This window comes from Eumetopias jubatus, unplaced genomic scaffold (assembly GCF_037043125.1).
Source record: "Eumetopias jubatus isolate StellerSeaLion01/CBP00866 unplaced genomic scaffold, mEumJub1_p1.0 scaffold_11, whole genome shotgun sequence".
Lineage (NCBI taxonomy): Eukaryota > Metazoa > Chordata > Mammalia > Carnivora > Otariidae > Eumetopias > Eumetopias jubatus.
Window position 1 is genome coordinate 61,102,684 of NW_028274817.1, and position 22,761 is coordinate 61,125,444.

At 39.4% G+C, this 22,761-nt stretch overlaps 1 pseudogene; it reads right to left on the reverse strand.

Moving 5' to 3' along the window:
• The window catches only part of LOC148163069 (sodium/hydrogen exchanger 2-like), a 106,036-nt pseudogene extending 86,466 nt beyond the window's left edge, over window positions 1-19,570 (reverse strand).
• Window positions 19,571-22,761: the final 3,191 nt, after the last annotated feature.

Consider the following 22,761-nt stretch of genomic DNA (forward strand, 5'->3'; position numbering starts at 1 on the left):
TTAAAAGTCTTGGAAAATACCCTGGATTAGAATTAAATTTAAATTGTGTCATCTAATCAGTAGCTTTTCTTTAAACATGTCTTTCATAATAGGCAATGCAGACAATGAAAATTAAAGATAATTTAAAGTACAAACTACATCTCTCAACAAATTAAGATACAATCACCCAGACCCTAGATAGAATAGTTCCTTTCCCAACCTAGAACATTTTATTTAAATCAGATTCATTCCAACCACTGTGCTGTGACATTTTTTATTAGTAAGTTCTTCTAGAAATTAGAGTAACCTGAAGTCAAATGGCATTAGTTCTGTGGAACTTAAAAATCAATATAAGGTTTTCTTTTTTTGTTCTTTTCTAAGCTTCTAGAAAACCTGCAACATTTGAAAAACTGTATTCCATTATTTCTTTTAAAGCACAAATGGGATGGTCTGTCTTAACCTTAGTACAAAAGCATTTAGATGTTAATACTGTTTAGAATACAATGTGAGCATTTAGCCTTATGAGACTGTTATTAGATATGAGGTATTATCATCAAGAATTAAATGCCAGTCCACAATAGCCAAACTGTGGAAAGAGCCAAGATGTCCATTGACAGATGAATGGATAAAGAAGATGTGGTATATATACACAATGGAATATTATGCAGCCATCAAAAGGAATGAGATCTTGCCATTTGCAATGACATGGATAGAACTGGAGGGTGTTATGCTGAGTGAAATAAGTCAATCAGAGAAAGACATGTATCATATGACCTCACTGATATGAAGAATTCTTAATCTCAGGAAACAAACTGAGGGTTGCTGGAGTGGTGGGGGATGGGAGGGATGGGGTGGCTGGGTGATAGACATTGGGGAGGGTATGTGCTGTGGTGAACACTGTGAATTGTGCAAGACTGTTGAATCACAGACCTGTACCTCTGAAAGAAATAATACAGTATATGTAAAAAAAAAGAAGACGATAGTAGGAAGGGAAAAATGAAGGGGGGGAAATCAGAGGGGGAGACGAACCATGAGAGATGATGGACTCTGAAAAACAAATGGAGGGTTCTAGAGGGGAGGGGGGTGGGGGGATGGGTTAACCTGGTGATGGGTATTAAAGAGGGCACTTCTGCATGGAGCACTGGGTGTTATGCACAAACAATGAATCATGGAACACTACATCAAAAACTAATGATGTAATGTATGGTGATTAACATAATAAAAAAATTTAAAAAAGAATTAAATGCCAGTGATAGATAAGGGAAAAACAGCATATGCTGCATGGTTTGCAAAAGAAGACATAATATTATTTAATTGCTATGGCAGAAAGTTCATCTTTACAAGAAGAGCTAATGCCGAGATTATGTATATGATGTGCCATCTAATTACTTACCACAGGAATGCTATTGGGCTAAGAAACACTAATCTGTTAGAACAACTCTCCCCTGGAAAGACAGAACTGCCCTAGGTAGTCCCATGCCAAATTCTCAGCATTTTGGTTATTCAATGAAGTCATACTGCCCCCCACCCCCAAAACTGGCAAGGTAGTTGGAATGTAGCCAATTAATCTCTCCAGGGAATACCATAATCTTGGCCACAATAACACTTACAATGCTATGACTAAGGGGCTCTATTAGACTTAACAAGAAATCCTAAAAGAACATAAATAGTGTCCTCCTCCCATATGCGTGAGACACAAATTCCCAGATTTCTAGTGGAAAATCAGACACAATTCCTAAAAGACATTCTCTAAATCAAAGACTTGTCCAAATACTTATGCCACAATCCCTGAGAGATGGAACATTTTAACTGTCAAGTAGGAGAGAAAACTATATGAGAAGACAAAGAGAGGTTCAATGACCTTGATGGTCTTGGTGAAGCACATGGTAAAGTCAGCAACCATGCCAAACAGGAGCCCAGTGAAAATGCTTCCTATTCCAACCAAAACCAAACAAACAAAACAAAAAAATTTCCTTTCCCAGCCAAACTAGCCACTGGTTTGGTAGATGTTGTTTCATAGAAAGATTTGAACTGCTTATAGAGCACCTGCATAAAAAATTAGAGTGAATGTATCAATCAGAAAAGCCTCAAAATATGTCCTATGTATCTTTTTAATTTTAGGTTTCTCAGCTTTGATGTCTTCTAACTTCCCTTTTCCTTCCCAACGTGAGTTCCTAGAAAGTTTCCATATATCAAAAGATATTTCTACAGATCAATGTCAAACTAGTTATGATCCTGTTTGAAATTTGTCTGACGGGCAGTAAAGATACCTGTTATGGCTAAGGCATTCTTATCTTACATGACTGGGAAGACTGTTGCCTCTAGGTGTATCCCATTTTTCCCTTAATAAACTAATAGAAGATTAATATAGCATCAAAGAAGCATTGCCATTTTCTAAAACATATTAATGGCTAGTAAATCATATTATCTCAATTCATATAATTAGTCATTGGACTGAATTGATTATGGCCTAAATCAGAATTCAATTTGTATTTAAGTCTCAGGGGTGAGCCTAAGGAAAACTAATTCATTACTTCGAAAGCTCATGCCTTGAGTACTTAGAACAGTAACAGCATCATTAAGGAGACATACTCCAAATACTAAACTATGAAGTTTTTCATTCACATGAAGTTCTTCAACTACAGAGAGTACAACCAGCCACAGGATCTACTGCAGCAATCAAACTACCAAACCAAAGTTTGTGAGCAATGTCCTGTCTTGAAGGTTGAAGTTCTTCACCTGAAACATGCCATACAGGGAAAGGCCTATCCCAAATGCACTCCATATGATTCCAACTACAGCATACAACAGAATGGTCCCTATGTTTTCAAAAAATGGACAGATGGGCATAAAATACCCCAAATCAATGACTTTTGCTAAAAGTAAATATAGGAAAAATATATTAGTGTCCATGACTGGTAGGGATTTGTCATTTAAACTGTAAATTAGTCCTCCCATGATAAGATCTACAAATAGGTTCAGGTACAACTGTGGACATCTTACAGAGGTGAAATCTTGGAAAAGAGAAAGAATATTATAACATCTACATTATCAATCATCTATATGTCAGCCTTCTTATCAAGCCTCATTATTTCAGGAAAATAGCTTCTCCATCATTTCACATTTTTCATTTTAATAATGACTGAATAAAGATGCAGAGGCATGGATAGAGGCATTTTCTTTTATAATGAAAAAATATTTACTAATAGAATAAAATTATCCATGGTTAAAAACAAGATTATTCATGTGCCTACAAATGGAAATGATCCATTTATCAGTTGGCAACATACTTTTTCTCTTTTCATGATCATATTCATGGTCATCAGAGCTTAAAACTCAGAATAATTTAAATGTCTGCTTTGAATAATAAAAGCCAGGGCTTCAGTACTCATAACTAATTTTTCACAGATAAGGGATGATAATTAATTTGACATAAGGAAATTGAGGCTAAAAACAAGGAGACTTTTCACTCTTATACAGCAAGTATGTGACAGAGCTGGGATGACAACACAGCCAGGTCTCCTGACTCCTATGTTCCTATAATTACCCCAAATTCTCCACTTGCTCTGATTGACAGACCTGTGCTTACATTAATTCATACCATTGTATTATCAAAATACAGTCCCAACTATAAAGTTCATTTTTTTTTCTCATGGAATGATAAGGAGTCTTTCATCCTGTTAGGGAAATGTATTCACCTCCAGCTGGCCACATGGCAGTGGTTCTGTGTCTTTTTCTGTATTTTTTTTTTTACCGTCACCTTAGATTATTATGCCACATCATCATGCTCTAGCTTACAAAAAGCCTATAGATATAACTCTATCATCAACTCTCTTTGCTGTAGAAAAGACATCATCAGAACTAACCCATCCCCTTCCTCTCTATGCTAATCCCCACCAATACACTGCTAAAATCTTTTTCTAATATACCTGTGAATTAATTGACTGCAAATTTCTCAAGGATTGAGGCTACTTTTTACATTTATCCCCTAGCATATTGCTGGCACATAGAAATAGCTGAACAGATACTTATCAAATAAATAATAAGAAAGCCAGTTGGCTCCCAAGCTAAACTTTATTTTACAATAGTTTCAAAAGTGGTTTCACATATATTCTCCCAATTGATTCTCTCATCACACCAACATAGTAATGTAAATACTGTTATTTCCACTTTAGAAATAATAAAAATGAGTCACAAAGAAGTACTTCACTCATCCAAGAAATAATTATTGATTGCCTAGGTCCCAGACACTGGCTCCTAAATTGCTCAAATATTTAATAGCTCAAAGTAATCTCTTTACACCATGCTGCTTCCCTCCTTATCCTTTATAAAATAATTTCTTTCCTCTAGGCATTGAAATAATTTGAAATTTCCTCATGGGAAGGATGGGGTCTTATTCAACTCCATGAGCCAAATATAATGCTCCATGCATAAAATGTACTAAAAAATATTTGAATTAATAAATAAATGCTAACAAGGAAGCTGTATTTTAATTTACATTCTCTTACTAAGGTTATGACAAAAAATCATCTGGCAGTAATGGTTCAGTAAAGTCCTATTTAAACAAATGGGGATGGATGACCTATTGGGAAGTCCCTTTTGTCCTATAATCCTGACATTAATATTTAATTAGACTATTTACTGAAATAAATATATCTAGTACTGCAAAAATGATTTAAAAGAACCTTAACAATCCACAGGTGCTAATTATTGTCACCCAAGACAACATGTATTTCTATCAGGGAGGTTTTGAGACCAGCAGTCCAGTTCTGGTTTATAAACTTCACAAAGCATCGTCTCTCTCTGGGCCTCAGATTTCCTATCTATAGAATGAAAGTGTTGGATGAGAATCATCTCAATTTTTTTTTTCCTGCTCTGACAATTTATCATGCTATGAGTCTATGGATTTTGTGTGTGTCATCATTAAATATTATATTTTGGGGCACCTGGGTGGCTCAGTCAGTTAAGCATCTGCCTTTGGCTCAGGTCATTATCCCAGGGTCCTGGGATGGAGCCCCATGTCAGGCTCCCAGCTGAGTGGGGAGCCTGCTTCTCCTTCTCCCTCTGCCTCCTGCTCCCTGTTCTTGTGCTTTCTCTCTCTGTCAAATAAATAAAATCTTAAATAAAGAAAGAAATAAAGAAATAAATATTACATTTCATGAATGGTAAAGCTTCAGTATCTATAAAGTTACTTAAATAAAACTTTAGAATGCAAAACATGATTTTAGAATAAATTCATTAACAAATAACAAAATTTTAAAGATTCTTACATGTTTTCTTGACATCTTTTTTGGTTATGAACATATAAATAAATGGTCACTCAATCATAAACACATTGAACTGTTAAAGGACTCATGTTTTTAACATCACCAAGGCAAAAGCCAGATAAATTACTAAAGAACATAAAAGGAATGAGGTGCTAATATGAGGGAGCAGTAGGAGGACCCTAGGCTTGCCTCATGCTTGGAACACAGCTAGATAAGTATCAAATCATTCTAATACCCAAGAAATTGATCTGAGGACTGCCAGAACAAACTGCACAGGTAGAGGGAAAGAGGCTGCACTGTGGAAGGTAGGAGATGCAGAGATGTATTTGGGGGAGAAATAGATTGCAGATGCTATGGAGGGGAGGGAGCCCTGGTTGTAGAAAAAGGTGAGAGGGAAAGAGAGAGAGAAAGGAGTGCACAGGAGATCACAGAAGGAAAACACTTCCCCAAAACTTTTGACTAGGTAAACAAGAGGGGCAGATTTTTGTTAGGTTTTACAACCAGTGGGGCTCAAAAACTAAAGTTTTAGAGGTCTGCAGCATGGCCAGTGTGGAGCCCTGAGTGCTCCTGTGGAGAAGGGCAGATAGCCCAGGAACAGAAGTCCTGATCTGAGGATCCCCTGGGTTGCAATGGGAGAGATGGTTCCCTCTTCTTGGAGTATATCTGAGAGAGGTGGCATTGCCTCTCTCAGGACAAAGGAGCCAGCAGGTGCCATTACCATCTCACACAGGTTCAGAGACACCTGCTGAGGATGGTTAACCTGGAAACTTGCTCTTTGGTGCACTTTACTCCAAACTCCATACCCCTGTGCTTTGGTACAACTGTTCTTCTGGGACAAACTTACATCAATCCCAGTATGGCAAGACCTTTCCCCAGAGGACAAAAATGGGTCCCTGCCATGCCAGGTCCCAAAAGTTTGGAATTTTAAAAATCAACCAACCTGCCTGGGCTAGAACACAGGCATACTGTGCTGCTGGGTAGGCAGACATCCTGGACACAGACAGGGTGAAGGTAGGGATGGGAAGGAAGACTGGGACACATTAGGGAAGATTGGTTGCTCTTCTGGGAGGGCTTCCCAGACACCAGCAGGCACAAACTCACCTCTCTGAGGATGAGGGAAGGGACTGGCACCATTTCTTTCCCCCACTCCTTAGCATAAACTACTTTTGGTAAGCAACACAGTGACAACGGTGACAGCCTAAACCACTTACACCAAGCCCCACCACCCTGCACTCTGCAGGTGCTCCTTTTCTCTGACAAGTGTGCCTGAGAACCAGAGCCCTGGGAACTTCCCTTGAAAGAGCAGCAAAAACCCCTCGCATATACCACATCTACTGACACTAGAGTTCTGCATAGCTTCAGCTCTAGTAGAAATAACATCATGTCTCTTTTAATAAGCAGATCAGAGCATATCTAATTAAAACATGCCACACTCTAGCCAAGGTCCAAATACTACCCACTACGGAGAAATTCTGCAGAGGACTGATCTGAGGGAAAGAGCAGGCAAAACACAGCAGCATAGTGCACACAGCATACACTAGAGACACTTCAGAAGGGCCAGGCCCTGAACAGTATATGACTTCTTCTTTATAAAGCTATTTTTCTTATTTTAATTCAATTAATTAACATATAGTGTATTATTAGTTTCCGAGGTAGAGTTTAGTGATTCATCAGTTGCATAAACACCCAATGCTCATTACATCAAGTGCCCTCCTTAATGCCCATCACCTAATTACCGCATCCCCCCACCCACCACCCCTCCAGCAATCCTCAGTTTGTTTCCTATAGTTAACAATCTCTTATGGTTTGTCTCCCTCTCTGATTTCATCTTATTTTATTTTTCTCTCCCTTACCCTATGATCCTGTTTTGTTTCTTAAATTCCACATATGAGTGAAATCATATAACTGTCTTTCTCTGATTGACTTATTTCACTTAGCATAATACCCTAGTTCCAACCATGTTGTTGCAAATGGCAAGATTTAATTTTTTTGATGGCTGTGTAATATTCCATTGAGCTGTGAAAAAAAAAATCCTTTTAGCAGGCAGCAGGAGACAAATATTCCAGCTTGCCTTTATCTGGCCTATTAAGGAAAAAAGTGCCTTTCTTAACATCTGGAAAAGCCCTTAAATCCCTTTTGTTAATCAGCTCCATGGGAGAGCCTTGGGAAATTGCTCACTTACCTATTTTTGCCAGAGAGGCTAATATATTCAGTGTGTGATCCCAAAAGGGACCTGCACAAGCTGGTAATCCAGAGAGAAGACTGTGTGAGCAAACACCATTGAGCAATTATCTTGTGTTTGTTCAGTTTCCCAGCTGCCATTTTCTGCCCTCGGGTCCAGTGGTGCCACAACCTAACCCTAGAAGTTCCCAGAAGCTAGGAGCAGAGCTACTCCAGCAACAGAGGAAACAGGAGCTCCAGCTCTGCCAGTTGTGCTTGCTAAAGTAGTTAATTTCCTCCCCAGCGCACATGCTCACCAAAGTGGTTTGCTATCCCTGATCCTTAGACCTGCTGCATAGTATTTAATTGATCAGTGGAAACTCCTGGAGTCTCTGATAAGAAATGCTGAGCTGTTATACTCTGAAATTAAATGAACCCAGAGCCACCAAAGGGAGAAACCTGGGACAAATTCATTGATTGACATGGGAAAATACTTTACCCCCAGTCTTAACTCAAAAGAAGGAAAACTGAGACAGGGAAACCCAAGGCACCCCAAGAGAGAGAAAACAAAAACAAAAACAAAAGTGATCTTTCCCCTTAGCTTCTTTTCTGGCTTCTGTTCTTGCTAGGACCTGAACCCCACCCCACTTTACACTTACCCTGCAATGCAAATAGCATAGGTCCTCCTCCTAAGGGACAAAGAGTTAATGATTCTTTAGAATACATAACATCTGAGGAAGGACCAGGTGACAATTACCAGACAAAGTTATCATATCTGCATTCCAGACTACCGCCAAGACCTCCAGGCTCCAAGGAATAACACCTGGGCCCTTATCTTTGTTCTAACTGGTTCCTGGATGCCTGAAAGAACACAAACACCAGACCTCTATCTTCAATAAGACGCCCCAGACCCCAAAGAGGAGACTCCCTCCTTTCTTTTCTGAGTCTCCCAGACACTCCATCTGCTATCTGCACTCTCTCTCTCTCCAATAAACGCTGCTTTCTCCTCCTGCTGACTCATGTTTGATTTCCATCCAGTGCGAAGCCAAGAACCCTCTGAGCTGTTACTGTGGGACCCCCTCTGGGTCCTGGGGCCCAGCCTGCCGGAATCATCTTGGTAACCACGAAACGACCCGGAGAGGAATCCCAAATTTGAGTCTGCGCAACACAATTTGGCTTTCGGGAATGGGTAAATTCCTCTGGGAAAAAGAGTTGGCTTAATGCTGACGTAATTCCTGTCTCAGTGCTTTTCTGTGAAACTGGTCTTTCTTCTGGAGGAAGGAAAACTGGAAAAACCGGTCTAATAACCTGTTCTTTCTTATTCCTTTCTCTCTGCTCCTAATTGCTTCAGCACCCCTGTGGCGTCTGTCCACTCCCCCCACCCCCCATCTCCATGGGAATTCCAAATTAGGCCAGCTAGCACCTGTGCTTGCTCTTTCCTTTCCCTGGCTGGAGACTCAGATGACTGGCAGGAGGTTGCTCCCCACTCCTCTTTGTGCTACTTTCACTGACTCTGAGGCTTTACTTTCACTTTAACTGGGAACTCTTTATACTTTGGCTTCCAGACAACTTCGAGGCTGTTAGTTGGCATGAGAGACTGAGTCACTCAGCTCCAAAGAAAAGGAACACTTGCTTCTTCCCGCTGAAAGGTGTTCTTATGCGACTAAGAACCTAGGGAAGTGTAGGAGGTCATTAGTCCTGAAGTGAAGCCATCCTACAGAAAAATTCCCCCCATGATAATTTCTGGCTCGCCTAGGGATGCACACATGAGGATTGATCATCCAGTGCTGAGTCCCCACAGTGGTTTTAGACTGCCGCTGGGAGAAACTGAGACACATAAGAGGGGAAGATCGCCCATTGGTGACACTGGGCAAGTTCTCCCAACAAGCAGTACATTCCATCTGCCACTTTCTTTCCCTAGAACAGTCCAGACTCATAACTCTCTCTCTCTTTCTTTGCTTTTTGTTCACTGCCAGATAGATGTCTCCTGCTGGCAATTCTGGGATGCTGGAATTGCGTTGGGGATTGCTGGCCAATCCCATTGTTAAGGATCAAAGCTCGAGAATAGAGAATGGTTCCGCAGCCCTGAGTTGTACCTGTTTTAGGCTTATGGTGGTGGGGGGGAAACATGAATCAGGCTGGAATTGTGTCAAACGTTGGAGAAGGAATTTATACCTAATGTCATTTTCTACGTTTTGCATACCCCACACCCTTACTATGTGTGGCTCTTTCACACTTGTCTGCTCTCTCTGAATTTTTACATTTTTGCCCTTAAAACTGTCTACTCCACCACTGCTTACAAAAACACTGAAAATTATATTGTCTGGAGGAATTAATAGTCTTATATAATTACCATAGGATTCAACAACAGTGGGCTTCCCTATCCTAAGAGATTATCTTCCCTTTTGGTTTCTTGGAAACACCATCATTTGTATTCAGCTTGCACGGCTGGAACCTCAACAGCCCTTAACCTCATACTCTGCCCCAGAACTCTGGCATTCCAGTCGTTTTTTGTTTGTTTGTTTTTGTTTTTTTCTAGGATTCTCTCTTTTAAACCATAAACCTACACTTTTACCAAAGATAGTTCAATTGGTTGGCAGATTAAGCTGTGACAAATTAGACCCCGTTTTGTTATGTTTGTTCTGTATGTTAACATCCAGAACCCCTCATCTTGTAACCCCAGCTTAATGGCCTTTTAAAACATTTGCTTTGCCAAATCCCATACTCAGGCTTGAGAAATCTCCATTTCTCTGCTCATTTGTATTACAGGCCAGAATGGGGGCAACAGTGAGCACTCCAACAGATTCCCCATTAGAATGTTTGCTACATAATTGGTCACAATTTAAGCTGGATAAATTGAAGAGGAAGAAACTTATATTCTATTGTAATAAGGGTTGGCCTCAATATCAGTTGGGGGACCAAGAAACCTGGTCCACAAATGGGACTTTGAATTATAACACCATTTTACAGCTTCATTTATATTGTAAGAGGGAAGGGAAATGGAATGAAGTGCCTCATGTTTTGGCCTTTATGGCCCTGTATCAGGACCCTACATTAAAAGGACAATGTAAAGTTTCTGTGGCCCAAGTTTCTAAATCAGCAGAGGGACCTGAAATTCTTAAACTGACTTTGACATTTCATCTGATTTGGGGGACCTACAAATCTTATTGTCTCATTGCTGCACCATGAGGAGTGAATGAAATGATGCATAGTCAAGCCAGTTAATTATGATAAAGTAATAGAAGTAACTCAAGGAAATGATGAAAACCCAGCTTTCTTTCAAGGTAGATTAGTGGAGGCTTTGCAGAAATATACTAATACAGATCCCAATTCTCCAGAAGGACGGTCATTGTTGACTGTGCATTTTATCCTACAATCTGCAGCAGATATTAGGGGAAAATTACAAGAGGCAAGAGCTGAACCCCAAACTCCTATGAACCAATTGTTGGATATGGCTTTTGCTGTCTTTAATTAATAGAGACAGGGCAGAGAAGGAGGAGAAGTTTGTCCAAAATATACAGCATGCCTAGCTCTCAGCCATGGCATTGGGAACACTGCCACCCCAGGATCACCCAATATGGAAGCCTATGAGGATGGAGTCTGGCAAAACCAGACTAGGGCCCCCAGCTTGCAAAATGCTGGGCCCCAATAAATGTGCCTTTTGTAAGATGGATGGCCATAGGAAAAAGGATTGTCCACCTCTCCTTCCTCCTGTTTCTACATCACCATGGGCACAACTTGCATAACTGGCTTCTATACCATCCTTTGTGCCTTTGGTGCCATTGGCTCCTGCTCCTTCTACTCTCACTATCAAGAGGTAAAGAGCACCCTAAGATGTTAGGCTATCTCTTTATGAGGTTCAGACTGGAACACCTTCCAAATCAACATGAATTGAACCGGGAACCCCTTGTACTTAAACCACCCACTTCAGATTTCCCCACAGGTGCCCCAAATAAAATTGACAGTGGGGAACAAATGGATTGACTTTTAATAGACACTGGTGCAATATATTCTATATCAAAGCTAATTTAAGTTTTTAGTTTAAGTAAGAGAGACATGTCTTTAGGTTTATCAGCATTGAATATAATACTTTTATTTTACCAAGGTTTACTAAAGGTCAAATAAGCTCATGTGATCTCTTGCAATTTGCAGCAAGATGACTTAAAATGGTTGTTATTTTTGTCTGCCTCATAAGATTTTTCATGGTTAATTGTTAAGAACAAGTAGGTTGAATAAATAAAAAAAGGTTTATAGGTAAAACTTTTAAATAGCTTTCAGAATTTTTGGTAACCTAAAACTTTGAAGTTTTCCTAAGTTAAATGATAAATTGGGTTGAATTCACTAGATAGCTAAGTCTTTTCCAAATAAGATAAAATACCAAAGCATTGACTACTGAATGTAGATTTGTGTTGTTGGCTTCTTGTTGCAGAGAAACAGGATACTTGGGCCTGTTGGTAAACACACTTTATGCTTATTGAAAGACTGTACTATGGGAAAACATGTTTTTAAGAATTGTGAAATATGTTCATGAATTTCATATCTAAAGAATTCTGGTGTAACAGATAGCTCACAATTGGTTATTACTCAATTTTCATTGGATACCAAAGCTTCTAAGAGTTAAAATTATGCTAAATGTAATTAAGACTGAAGGAAATAAGGAAAGCAAATTTGTATGTAGGAAAGTAAGAGATAGTGAAAAAGATATAAGTAATGAAGGATAGTCAGATGAAAGGCAGGCAGGGACCAAGAGTGTTCCTCTCACTACCAGCCTTAAGAGGAAACCACACTTAAAAGGATTTTAAACCACCCTGGAAGGAGCTCTCCACCCTTTCCCATGTGATAGATGAAAAAACCTGATTGGGTGACAGGCATAGGGAGGGTTAATCAGATTAAAACAGCTCACAACAAATCCCTAAAAACCCCTAGATCTAACCACCAAATCGGCAACCCTCTCAGGTCCCCTCCCTCTTCAGGAGCTTTGTATTATTCTTCAATAAACTTTGCTTTACTATCACTCAATAAGCTTTGCATTGCTGCTCACCACTCTGTTTGGTCTACCTCTTAATTCTTCAAAGTGGCATGACCAAGGACTGAGTGCACTAAAGGAAAAGAAATCCTGTAACATAAGGAATGGGAATATACCTTGTTGAAGGAAAAAGAAAGTATTTCTTTTCTTCCTAAAAATGGGACTGGTTGTTTAGAGAGAAAAGGCTTGGACAAAATCTGAATGAAAAAGAAAGTTGTAGAAGTTTTGTGAAGAGAAACCTCTGGAAAAGAATTTTATGAATGGTCAGGACTAATGTCGAAATGAATGTATTTTAAAAGTACACTGGTATATGATTGAAATTCTGCTTTTCTCTTTTAGAAAGACAAAGTTTTCTTGGATTGTTGGTCTGCTCTTGATAAGAACATGTAAACAAAGTTTTTTTCGTTTCTTTATCTGCCCAGAAAACCAAAGCATCTATGTTTGTCTTTATCAGGTCTTTGATTACTTAGGAAATTTAAACTTCTCAATATTAAACAAGCTAATTTTGTTAACAATTATATAACTTCCTATAGAATCCCTCATTCCCACCTTGGTAAAATGTAAATATTAAATTTATAATGATCTGTAGTCCTATTTGGCATGTGCTTTAAAACTTCTGATGTTTTTTTTCTTTGTTATTATTTTTTTATGTTCAGTTAGCCAGTGTATAATACATCATTAGTTTTTGATGTAGTGTTCAGTGATTCATTAGTTACGTATAACACCCAGTGCTCATCACCACACATGCCCTCCTCAATACCCATCACTCTGTTACCCCCTCCCCTCTGAAACCCTCAGTTTGTTTCCCGTGGTCCATAGTCTCTCATGGTTTGTTTCCCTCTGTCATTTCTCCCCCTTCAGATTTCCCTTCCTTCCACTGTGGTCCTCCTTGCTATTGCAAGGTGGTGAGGGTGGGAATTCCTGTTGCATTCCGAGGTTTTCCCCATTGAGAATGATATTCACTGTAGGCTTTTCATACAGGTTTTTATGATATTGAGGAATGTTCCCTCTATCCTTATACTGTGAAGAGTTTTAATCTGGAACGGATGTTGTATTTTGTCAAATGCTTTTTCTGCACCAATTGAGAGGATAATAAGGCTCTTGTCTTTTCTTTTATTAATGTGTTCTATCACGTTGATTGATTTGTGAATGTTGAACCACACTTGCGTCCCAGGAATAAACCCCACCTTGTAGTTGGGAATAATCCTTTTAATGTATTGTTGGATCCTTTTGACTAGGATCTTGTTGAGTATTTTGGCATCCATGTTCATCAGGTATAGGGGTCTGTAATTCTCCTTTTTGATGGGATCTTTGTCTGGTTTTGGGATCAGAGTAATGCTGGCTTCACAGAATGAGTCTGGAAGCTTTCCTTCTGTTTCTATTTTTTGAAACAGCTTCAATAGAATAGGTATTATTTCTTTTTTAAAAGTTTGGAAGAATTCCCCTGGGACTCCATCAGGCCCTGGACTCTTGTTTTTTGGGAGTTTTTTTTATCACTTCTTCAATTTCATTACCAGGTATTGGTCTATTCAAATTGTCAATTTCTCCCTGTTTCAGTCTTGGTAGTTCATAGGTTTCCTGGAAGGCATCCATTTCTTCCACGTTGCTTAATTTATTGGCATATAATTGCTGATAATAATTTCCAATAATTGTTTCTATTTTCTTGGTGTTAGTCTTGATCTCTCCCCTTTCATTCATAATTTTATTAATTTGGGTCCTTTCTCTTTTCTTCTGGATAAGTCTGGACAGAGGTTTATCGATCTTATTAATTCTTTCAAAGAACCAGCTTCTAGTTTCATTGATCTGTTCTACTGTTTTCCTGGTTTCTATTTCATTGATCTCTGCCCTAATCTTTATTATTTCTCTTCTCCTTCTTGGTTTAGGTTTTATTTGCTGTTCTTTCTCCAGTTCCTTTAGGTGTACTGTTAGCTTGTGTATTGGGGATTTTTATACTTTTTTGAGTGAGGCTTGGATGGCTATGCATTTCCCCCTTAGGACCACCTTTGCAGTATCCCATAGGTTTTGGACCAATGTGTTTTCATTCTCATTGGTTTTCATGAATTGTTTTAGTTCTTCTTTGATTTCCTGGTTGATTTCATTCTTGAGCAGGATGATTTTTGGTTTCCAAGTGTGTGAATTCCTTTCAAATTTTTTATTGTAATTGAGTTCCAGTTTCAAGGCATTGTGGTCTGAAAATATGCAGGGAATAATCTCCATCTTTTGGCATTGGCTGAGACCTGATTTCTGACCCAGTATGTTGTCTATACTGGAGAAAGATCTGTGTGCATTGGAGAAGAATGAGTCTTCTGTTGTTTTAGAGTGGAATGTTCTGTATATATCTATGAAGTCCATCTGGTCCACTGTGTCATTCAAAGCTCTTGTTTCTTTGCTGATCTTCTGCTTAGATGATCCATCTATTGCCGAGAGTGGAGTGTTGAGGTCTCCTACTATTAAAGTATGATTATCAATATGTTTCTTTATTTTTGTTAACAGCTGGCTTATATAGTTGGCTGCTCCCATGTTGGGGGCATAGATATTTATTATTGTTAGATCTCCTTGTTGGATAGACCCTTTAAGAATGACATAGTGTCCTGTATCTCTTACTATAGTCTTTAGCTTAAAATCTAATTTGTCTGATATAAGAGTTGTCCAGCTTTCTTTTGAGGTCTGTTGGCATGAAAAATGGTTCTCCATCCCCTTACTTTCAATCTGGATGTATCTTTGTAGTCTTTTCTAAATGAGTCTCTTGTAGATAGTATATGGGTGGGTCCTATCTTTTTATCCAGACTGCAACCCTGTGCCATTTCATGGGAGCATCTAGGCCGTTCATGTTGAGAGTGATTATTGAAAGATATGATTTTAGTGCCATTATGTTGCTTGTGAAGTCCTTGTTTCTATAGATATCTCTGTAAATTCCTGGTCTATATTACTCCTGGGGTCTTTCCTCTTTTGTAGAACCCCCCCTTAATATTTCTTGCAGGGCTGGTTTGGCAGTCACATATTCTATCAGTTTCTGCCAGTCTTGGAAGCTCCTTTTCTCTCCATCCCTTCTGAATGACAGCTTTGATGGATAAAGTAAGCTTGGCTGCATGTTCTTCTCATTTAGCACCCTGAATATGTCTTTCCACCCCTTTTCAGTTTTCTAGGTCTCTGTGGACAAGTCTGACATTATTCTGATGTTCCTCCTTCCATAGGTAAAAAATCTCTTTCCCCTGGCTGCTCTCAAGATGGTTTCCTTGGTTCTGGTATTTGCAAATTTTACTATTATATGCTGGGGCGTGGGTCTGTTCTCCTTAATCTTGGGAGGGGTCCTCTCTGTCTCTTGGACACTAATGCTTGTTTCCTTCCCCAGATTAGGAAAGTTCTCAGCTATGATTTGCTCAAATATACCTTCTAGTCCTCTCTCTCCACCTCCTCAGGGATCCCAGTAATTCTGACATTGAAACGTTTCATGGTGTTGTTAATCTAAGTCTGTTCTCATGAATTTTAAGCTGTTCCAGGCCTCCTCCTGTTCCCTCCTTTCTATCAGCTTATCTTCTAGATCACTAATTTGTTCTTCTGATTCATTTACCCTAGCTGTTAGAGTATCCAGTTTACACTGCATGTCATTCATAGCATTTTTAATTTCGGCCTGATTAGCTCTCATTTCTGCCCTTAGAGATTCCATGTTGCCATTAATGGTTTTCTCAAGCCTAGCTATTGACTTCATAACTGCTACCCTGAAGTGTATCTCTGACATCTTGCTTATGTCCATATCCACTAGGTCTGCAGGAGAGGCCATTTTCTCTGGTTCTTTTCTCTATTGGGAGTTCCTTCTCCTGGTCATTCTGTTGAGGGGCGGTTGAAGGAATGTACAGAGTCCAGAATGTCAACCACAATCCTGGCAAGATGCACCCTGGGAAAATCTGGAGCGTTCGGAAGTCACCACTGGAAAAAAAAAGGCAAAATGGAACCCAAGAATAAAATTTATAAAATTAAAAAAATTCAAAAGAAATTAAAATTTTTAAAAATTAAAAATTAAAAAACGGTGGGGTGAGGGGAGGGAGGGCTGTAATCTCTTAGTGTGGGCAAGGTAAGGTGTTTCAGTTCTTCCTGGATGTATTTTGTTCTGTGTGTTAGAGGACACTACTTCCCAGAGTTACAGGGAAAATAAAACTGAGATATATATATAAAAGTAATATTGAATAGGGAAAAAAGGACTACATTGAAGCTTATATCTATATAAATATATATATATGTGTGTGTGAAAACGTACAAGTTAAAAAGCTACTATGAAATATGTTATATTAAACATAGTTGAAGTGAGGAAAGGTGAAAAGAAAAAACAAGGAGGAAACATGAGAAAGAATAAAAAGAGGAAAAAAGGAAAAAAAAGTTATATCTGAAAAATACACCAGCCTTGAGGCAATGCCTGGAATTCGCTATACAATTTTCCCCTAGTGTTGGGGTTTTACAGTTTTATGTGATCCATAGAGTTGTCGTACTCTTGTTCTTCCAGCTTGTCTTCTAGGGGAGGGGCCTGCTGTGCTGTTTCTCAGGGGACTGGGCTCTGTGGAAACTGTTTTTTTTGGGCTTTTGTTCTCTGGCAGGTTTCTGGGACTTTTCTGAGGGTCAGAGCAAAGGAATATGTCCACACACAAACCTCTGACCCAGCACAGAGAAATCACAAGTTGCTCTTCTCTGAACCCTCCAGAGCACAGTCTCCATTTCTGTAAGTGCTGCTGAAAATGGCAGCCTCCCCCGGATGGTGCATGTCCCCAGCGACCCTCTCAGCATTGGACTCAGGAGCCCGGCTTTTCTCTGCCCTTTGTGCTTCCAAAACTCCGAGCCAGAGCCATCCCGGGTTCACGTGCACTTCCCCCAGCAGCTCACAGCCCACCAGCCCACTGCTAGTGCTCTGCAAGTTATTGGTGGTCCCCCGGTGCAGGACACTTTTGCACTCTGATGTTATATCACTTTCCAGGGGCCAGCTTATGGCGGCTCCCTCCCCCTTCTGTTTATCTTCCACTATCTGCCTACAGAATAAAGACTCCACCCTCCATACCTCACAACCGGTGGAGAATTTCTGCTTGTAGATATCCAGATATATATTCTTACATCTCAGGCCGATTTAGTGGGTGTTCAGAATGGTTTGGTAGATATCCAGCTAAATTCAGGGGACTAGTTGAAACGGAGTCCCCTACTCCTCTGCCATCTTGCCTCCCTCAAAACTTCTGAGGTTTTTAACTAACTTCTTGAGATTTGAATTGTAAATGAAGTCTTTTTGACTAGTTAGGCTTGTTTATTTGGTATGTTAAGTTATTTAGGAAGCACTGTCAAATAATGACAAGCTTTAAATTGTATTGTATGGGTAAATGCTATAAATGTTCTAAAAATAGACATGAAATTCCTGAAGTTTTAATATGTTTTCGTATAAGGTCATCAATTGATATTCTGATTATTGAAGTGCTATATGTTACAGAAATAACTGAATTTCCTTGTCAGCTACATTATAATGAACTCTCATATCAGATCTTTAACCATATTCAATTTTTAGTCTTTTGTCACTTATAGTTATCATTCTGATGCTCTAGCAGAATGAGTTTTGTCTTTAAGGAGATTCATAAAAAGGACTTTTGACAAACACAGGTTTTTGATATCTTTAAAATCATAAAACTAAAATGGGTGAGAATTTTCAGAACTAACAGAAAAAGCTGCATTCAAACTGAACAAGAATTAGTAACATTGGACTAAATGAAATGAGGAAGATGATTATAGTTTTTGTGATTCTTGTTTGAAACATTGCTTGTTCTCTAATGTTTGCTGTTCCAGATTAAGGAAACTTTTTCTTAAGATACCCATGGCTTACAGAAATATGATAAAGTATTTCTCTGTGAACAAATTGAAACATTTAACTTTTCTCTACCTGAATCCCCTGAAATTCAAAAACGCTCAATGAGTATTCTTTCTTTCATGGCAATTATAGTTATTTGCATAAGTTCAATTAGAATATGTTCTCCTTGTAATAGGACACCACTGGAAACATTGGTTATTTTACCAAGGCTTTGACTAGAATGTCATATTTGAGAGAGATAGGTGTACACTCAGATATGACCAGACAGCTTTAAGGAAATAAGGCTGATATTATGAAGCCAATAGAGCCCTTGCTTACAGAGTTCCCAGCAGCCTTACCAGGTGAGTAAAGAACGTCACTTCCTGTCAGGTGCAGGAAACCTCAGGATATTTTAGGAGCCTCAAGAAGAGGAATTTATCTAAATATACAGGTATTGTAGGCATGTCTGATGGTAAATATTTGGCTTGGCTTCTGGCATAGAGAGGCTATTAAAAATTCAATCTAGAGATTCCTTATCAAAAAAGATCTGGGGCACCTGGTTGGCTCAGTCAGTTGAGCATCTGCCTTGGGTTCAGGTCATGATCCCCAAATCCTGGGATCCAGACCTGAATTGGGCTCCCTGCTCAGCCAGTGGGGAGCCTGCTTCTCCCTCTCCCTTTGCTGTTCCCCCTGCTTGTGCTTTCTCTCTCTCTCTCTCTCTCTCCCTCCCTCAGATAAATAAACAAAATCTTAAAAAAATAAAAATAAAAATATTCCAAAAAGCCGATTTTAAATGATCTATATGATCAATCACTATTCGTCCTGAGCTTATTTAAATAATTAGGCCAAGTTTGTTAAAACTAGACTTGTTTTACAAATGACTTAGTCTTAATTTGGCTATCTCTGGAAATAAGGATGATTTTAGAGAGAAAAATTATGTTTCAGTAACATACTTTTATGGATATTAAATTCTACTTCTGATTCTCTTTGAATGTTTGTTGCTTGCCTAAGCTAGACAACTTGAGGTAAATCTCAGAGAAATTGCCACAATAGCTCATGTACAGACCACCTTTGTACCTGTTCTTCTGTGAGCATAATAACAGGGACCCTATGGGCAAATGATTATTTAAGCAGTAGGACAATAGGTTGGACTCCCCAACAATTGTATAACTCAACTATCATCTTGATGGATGCTATGTGGTTGGGATGACAAAATTGCTCCTTAAAATTCCAAGCATACCTCTCCATGGGGTTAACTATGGACCTATGGAGATAATGGATTGCCTCACCTTCCTTATCATTGGATCTGAGAATGCACTTGGGCATGTCCTTATCTCCCAGGACAAGTCATCCCCCATTTGCCAGTAATTCCTTATAATATGGATATAAATAAAGCTGGACATTGGGGAAAGAGGGCTTCTTGATGGTTTTATCCCTTATCCATATTTGTTCTAAGAGCCACCTCTATTGATATAGAATTACAAATAGCGGCTTTAGCCAAGCATACAGTGGCCACATTTAACCAAACCTGACATGCAGTCATCCACAAACTGGAAAGGTGGCCCTCTAAATCCAAATGGCTTTTAATATCCTGACTGCAGCTCAAGAAGAAACTTATGCTAATATTGAGACTACATGTTATGTATGTATCCTAGATGACTCCACTAATGTATGCAAGGTTTTAGCAGGCATGCACGCCCAAATTAAGGCAATGTCTGACTCCCAGTTCTCTCAGTGATTGGATTTTTTCCTGGTTTAGTAGGAATGAATGATCTGTGGAAAACCCATCTTTTACTAGCAATAATAGTAATTATGCTAGATCTTCTTTATTGTGTGAGCTATTGTGATTACATGCTCTGTATAAATATGGTGGACAAATTATCTGAATGGAAACTGAAGGAAACATTCTTATGATGAGGCCTCATGCACACCTCCAAGGCAAACAATCTGCAACTAGGGGCCCTTCATTTAATGAGATAGCTCAGGATTTTTATGTCTCCCAATAGGTAGGGTCTACAATCCCTTTCAGGCTAAAGAAACTATAGAAGAGATCTTTACCCTTCAAAACCCCTTATAAGAATAAGGAAGATAAAAATCCAATGAAGGAAGTGAGACAGAAAAACTAAAGGGACCCCATGAGAGAAAAAGCTGCTTTTGTTTCTTGTTTGTTTGTTTGTTTTTTCCCTTAGCTTATTTTCTAGCTTCTATTCTTGCTAGGACCTGCACCCCCACCCCACTTTACACATATCATGTAATGCAAATAGCATATGTCCTCCATGTAAGGGACAAGGGGTTAACAATTCTCTAGAATAAATAACATCTAAGGAAGGATGAAGTTCCAGTGACTGGACAAAGGTATTATATGTGCATCCCAGACCACCAGAGTTAGACAACTTGACACCAAGACCCCCCCAACCCCCCCACACCCTGGGGCTCTAAGTAATAACACCTGGGCCCTCATCTTTGTTCTAACTGGTTCCTGGATGCCTGAGAGGACATGTACACCAGAACCCCATCTTCAGTAAAAACCCCCAGACCCCAAACAAAGATTAGACTCCCTCTTTTCCTTTCTGAGTCTCCTGGACACTCACTCCGTCTGTTATCTGCACTCTCTCATCAGTAAACTCTGTTTTCACCTTCTGTTGGCTCATGTTTGATTTCCATTGGGTGTGAAGCCAAGGACCCTCTTGGATGGTCCTGTGGGAACCCCTGGGTCCTTGGGCCTGGACTGCTGGCATCAAAACCAGTGGGAACTGGAATCTGGCCAGTTAGCAATCTATTTTTATTTTATTTTTTATTTGTTTTTTTTTACTACAGGACTATTTCAATGCACAGTGGATATGGAAAAATTTCAAGATTCCTAAACCTCCAGAGACTATCAAGTCCACTGCATATAAGAATCCTAACTAAGATGCCAATTTCAAGCCACCTTTGCAGGGAAAACCCTAGATGCGGAGATTTTATTTTTTTTTCCCCACAGAGAGGTGTAGGGGTTGACAAATTTAAATCAGCTGCTTTAGAAAACTCCATGAGAAAAATGTTTTTTTTTTTTTATTCTGAATAAATGCCCTAATAGTTAAAAGCAGGGTGCCAGTACCTGTTGGACCATAATTCCTGTCTTACATATGGTATTTGTTGATAGAGCTTCTAAAATAGGGCAAGGATTTTCTACTCCCACTTCTGCCCTGTGCAAATTATACCTATTTCATTTGTTAATCAAATTGCTCACGTTTCACTATGATCAATAGGTACTTATTGCTAATAAATTTGGTGAGATTTCAAAAGAGAGGTTGACTTCCAAAATAGTTACATATCATTTTGTATTATCATTCCCTTTTAATTTAATTTTTATTACCCTCAAATTAGTCTTGAATTTAAGCCTGACTTCTTTTTTTCTATTGTTTCCCTTTCTCAAAATATTTATGGGGGGGATGTCTGGAGAGCTAAGATGGAGGCATAGTAGGACCCTAGGCTTGTCTTAGCTCTTGAACACACCTAGATAACTATCAAATCATTCTGAATACACAAGAAATTGGATAGACAGGATAGACAGAACAAACTGCACCATGAGAAAGAGAGGAGAGGGCGCATCGAGGAAGTTAGGATGTATGGAGACATGATTTGGAGGAGAAATAGGTTTTGGGTACTGCAAAGAGGAGGGAGCCCTGGTTTCTGAGAAATGCAAGAAAGAGAGAGAGAGAGAGAGAGAGAGAGAGAGAGAGGAACACCCAGGAAATGCACAAAGAGAACACTTCCCCAAAGTCATTGGGTGGTAAAACAAGAAGGGCTGATTTTCCTAACATTTACAACCAGCAGGGCTCAAAAACTGGAATTTTAAAGGTTTGCAGGCTTGGCTGGGGCAGAGCCCACAGGGCACTGCCCTACTCCTGGAGAGAAGGCAGACAAACAACTCCAGAGCAGATAGTGTGATCTGAAGATTGCCTAAGGCACATGGGGGAGACACTGTTCCTCTACTTGGAGTACATCTGTGAGAGTTTCCATTCACAGAGACAGCTCTTCAGGGACAAAAGAATCAGCAGGAAGCATTTCCATTCCACTCTCCCTCAACACAGGCACAGAGAAATCTGTTGAGGGCTTCTCTCCCTGACACTGGCCATTTAGAATCCTTACTTGAAATTCCATGCCCCTTTATTCCCTCTTTTTTTAAATTCAATTAGCCAACTTATACTACATCATTAGTTTCAGAATTAGTGTTCAATAAATTATCAGTTTCACATAACACCCAGTGATCATCACATCATGTGCCCTCCTTAATGCCCATCACCCAATTACCCCATCCCCCTACCCACCTCCCCTACAGCAACCCTCAGTTTGTTGCCTACACTTAAGAGTCTCTCATGGTTTTTCTCACTATTTGATGACTTCCCATTCAGTTTTCCTGCCCTTCCTCTATGACCCACTGTGCTGTTTCTTATATTCCACGTATGAGTGAATCCATAAGATAATTGTCTTTCTCTGACTGACTTATTTTGCACAGCATAATACCCTCCAGTTCC